The sequence below is a fragment of the Homarus americanus genome, unplaced genomic scaffold, assembly GCF_018991925.1.
Source record: "Homarus americanus isolate GMGI-L3 unplaced genomic scaffold, GMGI_Hamer_2.0 scaffold48406, whole genome shotgun sequence".
NCBI lineage: Eukaryota > Metazoa > Arthropoda > Malacostraca > Decapoda > Nephropidae > Homarus > Homarus americanus.
In genome coordinates this window covers 3107835-3123446 of record NW_024753828.1, presented here as the reverse complement: position 1 = coordinate 3123446, position 15612 = coordinate 3107835, and the positions used below count along the sequence as shown (strand labels likewise).

The following is a 15612-nucleotide window of genomic DNA, read 5'->3' as shown; positions in this document are numbered from 1 at the left end:
GAGTATTATAAGGTATTGGCCGGTAGGGTTAAGACCGAGATAAGAAAAGCCAAGAGGAACTATGAACTGAAGGTAGCAGAGGAGGCGAAAACAAACCCCAAAGGATTCTACCAAATGTATCAAACTAAAACACGAGATAAGATTGGACCAATACGTTCAGATACCGGCGAGCTAACTGATAACGATGGAGAAATGAGCAATAATCTGAATAAATATTTTTCAACAGTTTTCACCACCGAAAATTTAAACATGATACCCGAGGCACCGACTCTATTCAGAGATAGTGAAGAAAACAAATTAAGTGAGATAGTAGTGACTAATAACGATGTTAATAGAGATAGTAGTGACTAATAACGATGTTAATAGAGATAGTAGTGACTAATAACGATGTTAATAGAGATAGTAGTGACTAATAACGATGTTAATAAGCAAATAGACAAACTGAAGCCTAATAAGTCACCTGGTCCCGATGAGATATTTGCCAGAGTATTAAAGGAATGTAAGGAAGAGCTTAGTATGCCCTTAGCAAAGTTGTTTAACATGTCATTAAAAACAGGTGTCATACCAGAATCCTGGAGGATAGCGAATGTAATACCGATTTTCAAGAAGGGGGATAGATTACTATCCTCTAACTACCGTCCAATCAGTCTAACATCAATAGTAGGTAAATTACTAGAATCAATTATTTTAAACTCTATTCGAAACCACCTGGAGAAGCACAAGTTGATCTATGATTCCCAGCATGGCTTCACAAGCGGGCGTTCATTTCTAACTAATCTATTAACATTCTTTTCATCAGTTTTCGAATCGGTGGACGAGGGGCACAATTATGATGTGGTATATCTCGATTTTAGCAAAGCCTTCGACAGAGTCCCCCATGAAAGACTAATTAGAAAGGGAGAAGCGCATGGCATCAAAGGTAATATCCTTAAATGGATTAGGGCGTGGTTACGGGACAGGAAACAGCGAGTGAGCATAAACGGCACTAAGTCCCATTGGAGCAACGTCACTTGTGGAGTTCCCCAAGGCTCAATACTTGGACCAGTATTATTTATTATATACATAAACGACATAGACAGCAACAAAAGTAAATATGCTGATGACACTAAAATAGGACGTGTAATTAAATCTGACGAGGACTCTGCAAAACTACAGGAAGATCTAAACAAATTTTTCGAATGGTCGGAAAAATGGCAGATGAAATTCAATGTGGACAAATGTAAAGTACTCAGTATAGGAGATGTAAACAGGGAAACCAGATACCAGATGAACAACGATGTTATTAAGAAATCCGACTGCGAGAGAGATTTAGGAGTAATGATAAGTAGGAATCTTAAGCCAAGTAAACAATGTGTTTTTGCTCGTAACAAGGCTAATAAAGTACTTGGGTTCATACAAAGGAGTGTTAGTTACAAGACTAGCGAGGTCATCTTAAAATTATATCTAGTGCTTGTGAGACCTCACCTGGATTACGCAGTTCAGTTCTGGTCACAGTATTACAGAATGGATATAGAATCATTGGAAAGAATCCAGAGGAGAATGACAAGACTAATCCCGGGCATTAGGAACCTTGAATACAGAGACAGGTTAAAGCATCTTAATTTGCACTCCCTCGAGAGACGTAGAGTGAGGGGCGACATGATAGAGGTGTATAAATGGAAGTCAGGGTTAAACAAAGGGGACATTACAAAGGTACTCAAACTATCCAACCAGGAGCGAACTCGTAACAATGGTTTTAAATTAGACAAATTTAGATTTCGGCGTGAAATAGGTAAACACTGGTTTGGAAACAGAATAGTGGATGAATGGAACAAGTTACCAAATATCATCATTAACTCGAATACGCTGGATAGCTTCAAACATAGGTTGGATGCTTATATGAGCAATAGGGGTTGGGTATAAACGGGACTGCCCAGTATGGGTCAATAGGCCCGCTGCAGTTTCCTCCATTCTTATGTTCTTATGTTAAATAAGCCGTCTCTCGCAAGACACACTCCCATCTCTGCACCACCCAGACATGTGCAGTAATGTGCTCTACGAAGCTAGCTATACCCAAAGCTTCATCCATTATTCAAGCTCACAGCTCATATTGCTAATTACAGTGATATTCTAATTATTTGTGCAATAGTCTATTTTCTTAATAAATGGAGAAAAGACCATTTTGGTTTCAAAACTTAACCCATTAACATTTTCGAATGTTGCTTCCAGTTCACTTCTAATTAGTGATTCTACAGGTAACCGGAAATAGTAACAGGAGGGACACCGACGTTCTCAATGATGGAGGGGAAAGTGTAACGTTCCTTTAAAATACTGTGGAATGCAAAGGATTCCAGACTTAGCAGATGAATAAAACGATAATCAATGAATATGATAACTTGGACATACCTGAGATATGGTGTGTTAATGTCCCTCGAAGATCTGTTTTAACTCGCACTTACCTGGAAAAAGAAAAGGAAAAATCCAGTTGAGATTACCTGCCATCTACCCCCACACACACACACACATTTATATGATTATTTACATTTAACTTATTGGAACAACTAAGGCAGAACCAATTATCTTAACCCTTTCACTGCGTGTCACGCACTTCCCATTTTATTCTGGCTACCGCCAGACGATTTTATTCAGCTTTGGGTAACCTCCCGCTGTGAAGGGGTTAAGCATTAGTTTATGCCAAATGGATGACAAAGAAAATTTGTTCAGTATGTCAAGAACACAACAGTAATATTATTAGTAGTTACCTTGTGCTGGTGGTCGCGGAAGCCCTGGCGCAGTCTTGACACTTTTATGACACCTCATGGCACTTAACAACACTTTGCTGTATTCCATGACACACTTTACACCTTGCGATATTCAAGACACTGCAGCGCTTTGATATACAGTAAGTGACACTTTGAGAGACTTTAAGCATTGAGACACTTTTGACACTACGACATCATTGACACTTTGAGAGACTTCACAACACCTTACGACACTTTTCGACACCGTATGACACTATTGCATGGACACTATAAATATTCGAGACTTTGACACTTTATTCTACTTTATGACAATATTAAACTACAGTATATGGCTTTTTAAGGCACTTTAAAACATTGACACTCGGACACTGACACCTTAGCACCAACACTTTACGGTACTTCTGGACACGTTATGATACACGTGATCACTTCACAATACTTATGAAAACCTTATGGCAATTAAAAGCGCTTTTTTTAACTTATGACCACTTTCAAACACTTTAGAATTACTTAACGACACATACACTTTGTGATACTTGCAAACACTTCATGACACAAACACTTTACTACACTGACGAACACTTTACGATACTTTGCAGACCTAGTCAATTTCAGTTTCTTTTTGGCTATCTGTTTGTCTATAGGCCTTGGTGTAGTTCCTTACCGGCACTAAGGCCTAGAAGACACTGCCTGCCAGGTCCGTGTTGACATTCTCATAAATCCGAAACGAGGCTTCAAGACTTGAGCGAACCGGCGAATCCTCATAACGGACTGAGAGTTTGGTCGTGTTTTACTCATTCGTTTCTCCACACGTGTAGCTTTGTCTTTATCTGTTCTAATTACAAAGTATAAGGCAATGCATTACACAAGATTTTATGTTAATATTGTTTTTGGATGCTTGAGTCTGATGTATCGAAAACAGATCATCTGTTCCTGAACCCTGGAAACATTGACGTCATCGATGTCTCAATGTGATGTCTGTCAACCGGTGACCAAGAGATTCCAGAATTGTTTGTATTGTTTATCCAGATTTATTTGCTTATTTATAATAAACAAACAAATATGAAACAAACGGAAATAATATAAAACTGTATTAAACATAACCGTTAACGATAGAACACATTTTAAGTTATTTTCATATAACGAAAATCAACGTTTTCGAAGACGTTTGTGTTGTTTCAAGAGTCAGAACGAGCAGCCCAGACCACGACTAGACCAACAAGACTCCACACATGTTTGGTATTTTGTGTGGTTTAACATTTTAACCAGACTACAAACAAATCAAAGAAAGTCAATCACCTTGAACTTAATTCATGTAAGGTGTTCAAAGACAAGATGTTAGTTTACCTGTGTAATTAACCAAACTATTAACTACTGTATGGTAGTTTGTATCAGTAGTTTACCTTGTGAGTGTCAGTAGTAGCAAATATCATAATCATTAGTCATTATTAATATTTACGTTACTCTCAATACAATAATACTATTATTATTAATATAGGCCTAAGTGATTCTATTTGTATAAGTTATTATTATTATAAATATTACTATTATTATTATAGTATCACTACTATTATCATTCTTATCGATTTTCATTATTATGACAATTATCAACAACAATTTTCACCATCAATGTTATTATTACCATTACCATCAGCATCATCCATGTTATTACTATGAACATTATTATCATCAGTACAATTATCATTACTGTTATCATACTCAAAAGGTTTGGACAGTCACCACGATAACTTGCAACCAGATACTGCGGCACCGATAATTTGACAGATCTGACGTTGGGTTGGCTGACCACCGATTAATTGCCTGGTTTGTGTACCTGGATGAGGGTTGACCCAGCGAAGTTGCCAGTGTGTCTTATAGGTGGCATGGACTGTACATCTTAAAAAACATATACACTCACAAAATATTGTTGGCAATGTACTGTATAATTGTACTATGCATTTATATGTTATATATATTCTTTTCAGACAAGAGACCCTTATGACAAGTGCATGAAAGCTTTTAGAACATTCATCTTTAGATTTCAATTTCAGATTTGCTCCCATGAAGGGGCTAGTTTATTGGGCACTCCTTTGCATCCTGTGCAAGGTGAAGAACAAAAGCGTTTACAGCGCCCAATAGAAAAGCATTCGGAGTTCATGTTTGACTCCTTGACTCCAGCTGTAAGGACGCATGTACTTGATGAAGGCGCCATGGGTTTTGTCTGCAAGTTAGATAGTGATAGGACGATGAGTGTGTGGAGGGAGAATTATCGATACAATACATCTGTTTATGGCAAAGTGTGGCAGGTCCCTACTAATGTCAAGTGCCAGGTCTATCTCTAGGAGGAGGGATATCTGGTCAGGGAGGGACGAGGTTTTGGTGACGACTGGGGACCTGTAGGAGGAGGTCATAGGGCAAGTGGGAGAGGGTGTGAGGGTCTGGTTGGTCACAAAGTTTACAAATAGTACGGCCAGGCTCAGGGTTGCCAATGTGCTAACATAGGTACCTGTACCCCAGGCATAGTTTCATGTACATAATCTATTGGAACCGATTCAGGGGTTGATACTGTCTGTAGTGGCGGTTGTCATCACCGGTTACTGTGAGCAGGCTTAACCCAGGCAGTGTGTTGCAGCCGAACACACTGTGATTTGACCAAGCCAAGCCAAGCCACGTGTGTGTGTGTGTGTGTACAGTTAATAATTCTTAATAAAGTTCCATGTTATTATTACATTTATGATCATGAAGCATAATAAGGCTCCTATTAATCATAGGGGGGGGTAGAGTTGAGGTTTACTGTATGCTTGGACGGGTGGTTGAGCAGTGTTACCAGACAAATTAGGGTGTAGTAATATTTTAAGTGTATATGGATACATGAAGACGACTGTACACCCTAACAAGCATATACACACACAATAATTAAGAAACATACACACTCATACGTTCACACGCACACATACACACCACAGTCCAGGGTGGAGCTTCACTACCAGCTGTGTTTACTAGTTGCCAACACGACCACGAGACTTTCCTCCCTCAAGCAAACATATTGATCAATGATCACCCCAACACCACAACACTATCCTAACACTATTCTTACCATATCACCACAGCTGTATTATTAACAGATACAACAAAAATACTCTTATGAGTCATCACAATATTTATAACAATCACCACAATACTCATGTCACCACAAAATTCCACTTATAATCATTCCTACACGAGACTAAATCACTCTTACACATGACTAAATTACTTTTACATGAGACTAAATCACTCTTACATGAGACTAAGTCACTTACATGAGACTAAATCAATCTTACACATGACTAAATTACTTTTACATGAGACTAAATCACTCTTACATGAGACTAAATCACTTACATGAGACTAAATCACTCTTACATGAGACTAAGTCACTCTTACACGAAACTAAATCACTCTTACTTGAGACTAAATCACTCTTCCATGAGATTAAATTACTCTTACATGAAACTAAATCACACTTACACGAGACTCACGCCCGTATTATTAAACAACATCTTCCCTTGAAGAGGCTCGTCGTGTTTCAACCCGAGTTTTAAACTAAATGAGTCCTGAGGGACACCGCAGTACAGCACTTAACGGGGTGGTGTGGCGGTAAGATTAACGAAGTCCAATAAAACTAATTTTTAATATTGGAATTAGTTAATCTTACCGCCACACCACCCCGTTAAGTGCTGTACTGCGGTGTCCCTCAGGACTCATTTAGTTTAAAACTCGGGTTGAAACACGATGACCCTCTTCAAGGGAAGATGTTGTTTAATAATACGGGCGTAAATCACTCTTACACGAGACTAAATCACTTTTACACGAGACTAAGTCACTCAACTTAACACAGTCATTCAATGAGACCTGCTTTATTGTCAAGATGACATACAGTAACTCCAGAATCATCTTAATCACTCTGTGTTCCACCTTTTCAAGGGACGTTAGATCTTTCTGGAGGTAGGGATTCCATGCCTGTATACAGTAACCTATATTTTGAAGAAAAAAAAGAAAAAGTAAAAGGTTAGTGAAACAATGTAACAATCTTTCTATATATTTTGTTTTAAAATACAGCATACACAGACACTCAGGGAATCCTCAATAACAAATGGATTACCTCATGTAACTTCAAATAACCCTTAAAATACACCATTATGTACCAGCACTGGGGATCTTCTTGGAAATGGGAATCATCTAGCAAACAAGACAGATATAACTCTCTAGGAGTTTTTCCAAACAATATTCATTGGTGATTAAACGAAGAGGCTGGTGTGCATTTTCTCTTACTGTAGGATACAAAAACATTAACTTGAATCTTTGTACAACTGTGATAACATTTCTTGGTTGAAGTTAAGTTGTGTACTACACACACACACACACACTCGTACACAGTATATACTGTATGTTACTTTCGGGGCAAAATCGGTGTTTTTGCAAATTATTCAGTCAATTTGCAAAGAAACTAAAAGAATAGTAATTTTACAAAATAACCTTAAATGTTTGATAATTTTGCAAAAAGACACAAAATCGTCCAATTTCCAAAATCACCGATAATCTTGTGGGTGTATTTGCAAAATCTCTTGTTCTAATACAGTAGCACCCCCAATATTCCCTGTATTTTATTGATCATTACTACTAGCAGTCTGCCTTAAAACTTTAACTGGATGAAAGAAAACTGAAGGATTTTAATAGATGAACTAATGTTTATTTCAGAAGTTGCACTCATGGTACACAAATTTCTCCTTCCTTCCATTCATAGTTGGTCACACTGCTGATCCACTGTTGGTCATGATGAGAGCACAGCTGAGGCACAAATGCTTACCCTGGTGTCGCAGAGGTCACCTCACCACCTCGCTACTGCCTCGGGATTGGCTAATCTAAAGTGGTGTGACGCAACACCAAGTCATGAACAGTGTTTAAACTGATGAACAAGGTAGTTTAACGGTCTGAGTGACAGTAGCTCTCACCTGTTTGGAGATTTTGCAAATTTACCAATTTTTTTGTTTTTTTGCAAAATGATCAAACATTAAAAGACATTTTGTAAAAATATTATTCTTTTGGTTTCTTTGCAAATCGACAGGATAATTTGCAAAAACACAGATTTCGCCAAAAAACTTAATTATATATATATATATATATATATATATATATATATATATATATATATATATATATATATATATATATATATATATATATATATATATATATATATATATATATATATATATATATATGCAAGTAAATCACTGTGGGTGCGTGAGTCAGGTATATGCTGATAACACAAAAGAAAACACGAAGTTCTAAAGCGCTTTAGGTGTAATTCACCCTGAGATGTGAATTACACAGCAAATTTTTTCTTTATATATATATATATATATATATATATATATATATATATATATATATATATATTGGTCCCCTGAATAATTGAAGATGGATACTGAAAAGGGGTTGAAATATTTTAATTTAAAATGGATTTGTTAACTTCTTTATGGGAAATAAGGGGCGAGCACAATTTTTGTTGTTAAAATCCTCAAAAATTACTTTTCAAACACCATTTACAACTTTTACTTCAGAAGCAAACCTTTGAATATCCTGTATGGAGTTTGCATAGCATACCCATAATTTGCATTAACTGGAATATATGGATAAAGGAATCTGGTAAGACTTGGCTTGACCAGGAGGTGCATAAATATACAGTACAGTACAGTACAGTACAGTACTCTTTCTTTGTTGTTGTTACAATAGTGACAGTTATCTGGCACTTCTTATTCAGGTTTGCCAAGGCATCTACTGTATGTTTTTGGCCAAAATGTGATGACACCTTGAAAGACAAGGCTGATATACATAACTTCACTGGTATTTTATTTTAGGATGTTTCAAATGACCAAGATACGAATTGTGATCCCTCAGGACCACTCTGTGAGTGTATGTACTGTATCAGGCTGGAGTAAACAGAAGTTTAGAAGTGACAGCAGTTCCTTTAAAAACTTGCCATAATTCTTTTAAGTTAGTTGCGCGATTTCATTTCGCGTTTTTTAATTTCGCGAGCACTACCTATTGTGACTAAGTCTTATATTTGGCATAAAATATCGTGAATTTTGTGAGATCCAGCCAGCTGAATGCGAGATCCAGCCAGCTGAATGCGAGATCCAGCCAGCTGAATGCGAGATCCAGCAAGCTGAATGCTGGCCACCGTCTTGAATGACGTCACAGCCCTCATACCAGTTACAGTCATTTCTGCTACAATGCGTGTTTTGCCAACACGAATTAGTTGCAACGCGATTGATGAATAGGGGAACGCTGTTTGTAAAACGCGAACTTTTGCCTACGAATGGTGGCTATAACACAATTCCATCCTTAATGTTTTGATTCCATCCTCAACGTTTTAAGTGTGGCACGGGGTTATGCAATGTTTACAGTTCACATTCGACATCACACGATCAATTGATTCGTGTCTTTTGTTTGTGAAGTGTTTGTTTATTTTGGGGGGGGGCAAATTTAGCTATTACCCATAATACTGTATGAAAAGAATAAGTAAAAAGAATGTTTCGCAGTGAGGACTAATAACGGTTTACACGAGCGCTCTCTGTTTACATCACATGATCAGTTGAATCACGAGGTTTCTGTCAATCACTCCCCGATTTTCGCTATTTTCTCCAATTTTGTGTTAGCGATGAATACGGAAAGACAAGGTAAGAAGAATGTTTCCAAAAAGCGTTCTGGTGATCTAATTGCCGGTGGTGAATGTAAAAGAGGTTTACATGAACGCAACTATCGCGTTGTAGCCAAGCCATCCTACGAATGCCTGGGCTGCTATTGTGTGCTTTTTTGGGTTGTGCTCTCACCTGTCGAGCCAAGATAATGGCCTCTACCTCTACTGGGGGTCCTACTGATGCTGGTGGGGGTGGGACAGACCCACCTACATAGCCAAATAAGGAAAAGAAGAAGCAGGACTATCATAAGGGAGTTAAGTTTGCCAAGTATTTGATGCAGGATAAGCAGCGTGTGATTAAATTACTTGAGGAAGGCCTAAAAACTAGTTTCCGGAAAGCACAATCAGGTCAATAAAGGCAGAATTTGTATCATTTGGAGGTTATAAATGGGAAAATCAGAGGTTGATGTAGAGTGGCCAGTCTATATTGTTATTTTTCCCATTAGTTTATGTAGTATTTGCATTTGGCGAATTTGAATTTTGCGCAATTTTTCCAGTCTATATTACTCACGAAATACAAGATCTTACTGTACAGTATTTCCAACCGTTCCCCAGCTGTGAGCTATATGTTATGCTATAGTTTTTTCAACTCATAATATTGGGTAGATATATGTAGTGTTCTTCGTTTCCTTTACTCAGTTACATACACACTCAATCTTACATACAGAAAGTGAAAACAAAAATAATAATTACCATAAGGTAAAAATTATTTTTCAACTCATAATTTCTTGTTAATGTAAGTTATAAAACTAAAGTATAAATCATTAAAATATCACCTGTACAAAAAAATTGGGGGTCCTATAAGACAATGGAAATATAACTTAATGAAAACCATAGATTAATTTTCAAATGGCCAGGCAATACCTATTACTGTACAAGTACTGTATCTCCCAATCAGTCCCACCATTTGTTTGCGACGTGTGTGCACTGTAATGGACCGTATTTTTTCAACTACAAATACCGAGGCAATGGATTCAAACCAGGGAATGAAACCTTCCTCTTTTTGGGACCAAGAGAAAGCTACCAGCATACCGGTACATCATCGACAAATAAGTGCAAATTCTGTGAGACTTGAAAGTGCACCAGGTTCCTCACAAGAATTGAGGGAGGGCAGACATAAGTGAGTACAATATACAAATACAGTACAGTACTGTGTTTATTATCTACAAAGTTGTGTTTAGTATGTACAATACATTGGTGTAGTATCGGTATGTGAGACTGACCAACATTAACTTTTATTAATGACTTTAAAAAATGTCTTTTTCTTTGCAGATACTGTATTAAGATTTTTGAAGAGTACGGTAGTCATAAGTCTTGAAGCTCAGAATAAAAGCCCCCTTTTTCACATAAGAAGTTAATTATGCATCAACATGATCTACACAAAATATTGTAGAAAGTAATCATACATCAATCAAGGGATATATATATATATATATATATATATATATATATATATATATATATATATATATATATATATATATATATATATATATATATATATATATATATATATATATATATATATATATATATATGAAAAAAATCTCTCATTCAGGCATTGTGGCTGTGATCCTCAGTGCAAAGATAACAACAAATACACTTTCAAGGTCTGTTCTCACATATCCATTTGGCCGAGAACAGCCAGAATTGAATGGTGATGTGCTTCATAAAATAATGTTTGGCCAATGAAGGGATTTTAAGAGTTATTTCCTTTTACAAATTAGGAAAAAATTGCCTGCAGGTGATACCACTGATGCCTAACTCAAGGAACAAGCTTAAGGATGCAACGTTACTCAGAATTCACTCACAAGATGAATTAACCCCTTGATAATCAAGACATCATTTATAATAAAGATGAAATTTGGCTCATCTCTAAATTATCTGATGAATAACATATCATGGAAAAGTCCAAAAGGTCAAGGTAAATCCAGAGTGATTGTAGCTCAACAAGAAATCCACTGTACATCCACTCTGGTCAAACCAAACCTTGGACAACCATAAGATAGATACAGAAATGTGTGAAATATTAACAAAAGCTGCAGCACTTCTACAAAAGCCAAATTTAATCAAATAAATAAAATTAAAATATGATTTACAACAATAATATTAATTATAGTATTTTATTTCAACAACAATAAAAATATGCAGAGGAATAAATTGTAAGTAATGAATTTATCGAAGAGAAAGTCACTATCATGTATGAATGGGTGGTTGGAAAACCTTTTTCATTATTGCATGTTGGTGCTGGATGAGAGGAATGGAAAGGAAAAGACCATATTTTCTACTTACAATGGCTCTATGTGACAGATATACCAATACTTTAAATATCATTGGCATCCGCAACTTCGTAGGCCACAAATCCACACTTGATCACCTTTCTTTAACTTCCTCTTCCAAAAGGTAAAACAGTGTCCCTCACCTAATGCTTATACAGGCTTTACTTTCTTTTACAGTTCAGAAACTCACATTATTCATTTTCTATAACACAACATTCATAATCACCATTAGTACAACTTTGAAAATATACTAATCTGAATTATCATGATTTTGTTACTGTGTGGGTACTGGTTGGTGGCTCACATGAACTTCCATCAGGTTTTGATATTTAACATAAAACGTCCTGATACTGGAGCGTCTTGATTCTAGACACATGCTTTACAAATCCTGATGTTCCACGCTGCCAAGTCCTGGATACATGAAACATCAAGTCCTGGCAACTGAGTTATTTCCTGATACCTGAGATACCAGGTTGAATAGATACCTAAGAAGTATCTGTTGTTTATTGTCAAGGCAGTTGCAAAATAAAGGAATATGGAATACATCTCTGGAAGAGTGATCCACTGGAAATACAGTATTAACAAAGCAAATATATATTTCATTGGTATGATTTTCTTTTTTCACCCTTCCAATCTCAAGGAGATTACAACCTCTTGGGAAACCCAGTCCAGTTAAGTGCTTTCAACACAATTGGACAACCAGTGCATTCACTATAAGCTGATGAACTTACTCCAATTAGGATATATGTATATAACTATAAAATAAATATAAAAGTAATCGGTCTGTGTTTATGATGCCTTGGTTGATGAAGCTGTGTTATTAGTACAGTATATTCATGGACTTCAGAGCAGCCCAGGATGATGGCCAATATTCACACATCTATATCCAAACTGGTTTTGACACATTAAAAAATATGGTACTCTGGAAAATTGATTGACAAATGAAGAAAAACAGTAAAATAATTTGGCAGTATTTATACATACTCTCTTCTCAAAATAGAAAAGAGTTACATTATACAACCACCAGGAAGTGATTATCAATATCAATGTCCTTTGACTTTATAAAGGTGACTAGATTTTACTTTTATAAAATTGAACACAACCAATTAGCTGATCCATGCTCCAGTTACTTAACATTTATAGAGGTTACACACAACATCTATTTTTACAACAGATGGTGGTGATGACTATATTCTGTGAGTACATTACTGACATTTATTAAACATGATGTCAGAGTAAGCTCAGTACCAGAGGTTGTTATAGTACTTACATGTACTTCACTATTGTCTTAAGCCTTACACCATAATCATGTTTATTAATGGAAAAAATTTTCAGTTAACTAGTGCTGTATATTTCATGGACTGGTCCCATGAAAATCATCGAATATGAATCATTACTGGTAACAAGAGCATAAAATTGGAAGTCTCTTATAATGAAAACTATTGGTAAAGGTAACTGAATGGTTTACAAAACTGGCTTATAATAAAAGACAGACATGAGTTTTTCTGGGTATTCACGGTTCAGTTGTTATATGAAGTGTCGGCACACATGGTAGTCCTTCTTATAAGAAACTTTACTCAATAAGAAAATATAATTTATAATGAACATGTATGTTAACACTGTGCTTCTGAGTTTTTAATAAGAGAGCTCTCCAACTGCCAGTCTATAAGTACAATATTATATTGCACAACATCAAACACCATATATAGTATAGGCTGCTAATGACAACAGTAACTATTTTAATGGAATAACAGTCAAAGGTCTGCTTTTACCATAATTCAGGTACTGTCGTGAACATCATGTAAACGTCTTCTCTTCTGTTGGACAACACTGCATTTTCACTATGGTGTTCAGTAGAGACCCAGACCCTGTGACCAGCTTTGTAGCTGTGGGATATAAATTCTCTTATTAAACTTCTGTTATGGAACACAAAGGGTATAAATTATAGGCTGCTGTATACAGTATACATAAACTACTCATGTGATTATAAAAATAACTCATCACCATTACTCAAGAAACATCATTTTGTAATGACAGATCACATAAGAATCATTAAGTATTTAAGAATCCATCCATAACTCATTCACAAGTCTAAAAAGAATACAACCCAGCTATATTTCATGGTATGGTTGCCAAGTATTGAACCAGAGCATCAAGAGTAGTACAACTAAGAGGACTGAAAAGTACCACCCATTTTTCATTACTCTCACATATTAAATATCTAGGAAAAATAAAAGTAAAAATATATCTAATACATCTAAAACCTGAGTATCCTTAATAAATCTAATGACTGAAGACAGACAAGAAACCCATCACATACAAAGCTCTCCCAATATCCAAAAATAAACAAATACACAAATAAATAACATATGCAAACAAAAACAAAAACACGGACAAACATATATTTACATACAAATTAAAATATACGCACACACGCGCACGCACGCACGCGCGCGCGCACACACACACACACACACACACACACACACACTGGAAAGAAAACAAAAATAAAAGGAAACAAATTAAAAATGAAAAAGGCGACATATCTTTTATCTTAGGCACCATCACCTATCTTCACAAATAACACAAGAAGTCCAGGAAGACCAGCCACCACAAGCAGCACACACAATGTCAAACAGTTTCATTCCGCACCTGAGCAGAGCCGTCTTCCTAGTTCCCCCAGATGAAGGTCAGTTGGTTAATATGCAGTACCATGCTTACAATTTCAATTTTGTACCAGTGGATTAATATCATTAAAGATTAATGGATAACTGAAGAATATTTACGTGTTTTAGAGGACAGTAAACCCTCAATTTTGGTGTATTATAATTTCTATATAATGCATCACATACTTTTAGACCACACATCTGAAGAATCAACCTGTACAACATTATGCTGTCAACTGCAGCACCTACTGCTAGTAGAGGTTTGTTACTTTTTTTTGGGGGGGGGATAAAGAAGGAGTTGAAAAATTTGTAGTAGAGTTCAAGAAACTGATGGATGAAGAGGATTATCTTCCACAGCAGGTTTTTAATGTGGATGAAACTGGGCTGTTCTGGAAGAAAATGTCCAAAATGACATTCATCACCAGAGATGAAGCTGCTTTACCAAGGCATAAACCCATGAAGGACCGTCTCACTCTATTTCTTGGTGCCAATGTTTCAGGGGATTTCAGACTGAAGCCTATGCTCATATACCACTCTGAGAACCCCAGGGTGTTCAAGCAACAAAAGGTGGTAAGAGGACAACTTGGGGTTTATTGGAAGTCAAACCGTAAGGCATGGTTAACGAGACAGCTCTTTAATGAATGGGCAGTTGAGGTGTTTTGCCCTACTGTGAAGAGTTACCTCACCACCAATAAACTCCCTTTAAAGGCTCTTCTCCTTCTGGATAATGTTTCTGGTCATGACCCCGAACTTACCAGCACTTTGGAGGCTCGATTTGACTTTGTCAAAGTTTTGTTTTTGCCTCCCAACACAACATCAATTATGCAGCCAATGGACCAAAATGTAATCAGCAACTTCAAGAAGCTGTATATGAAGATGTTCAGAAGGTGTCATCAGGCAACTACCACTGATTCTGATCTATCACTGGCACAGTTCTGGAAGACGCAATACAACATCCTGGAGGCTGTAAAATTTATCGTGTCAGCATGGCAAGAAGTTTCTACTCGATGCCTGAATTCTGCATGGAAAGCACTGTGGCCATCAGCAGTCCATGATTTTGAGGGAATTGAGGAAGAAACAGAGTTGGACAGGGAGATTGTGTCCATTGGTCATTCAATGGGACTCGAAGTGGAGGAGGATGATGTTGAAGAGCTTGTGATATCGCATGAGCACGAACTTTC

General features: G+C 36.6%; 1 protein-coding gene across 1 annotated transcript in view; it reads right to left on the bottom strand.

Annotated features, from left to right (window-relative positions):
• Window positions 1–10611: 10611 nt before the first annotated feature.
• LOC121855492 (golgin subfamily A member 4-like) overlaps window positions 10612–15612 on the bottom strand; it is a 107610-nt gene continuing 102609 nt past the window's right edge. Inside the window, exon 29 of the mRNA XM_042350468.1 lies at window positions 10612–13651. The gene's annotated coding sequence lies outside the window, so the exon portion shown is untranslated. The remainder of the gene's footprint in view (window positions 13652–15612) is intronic.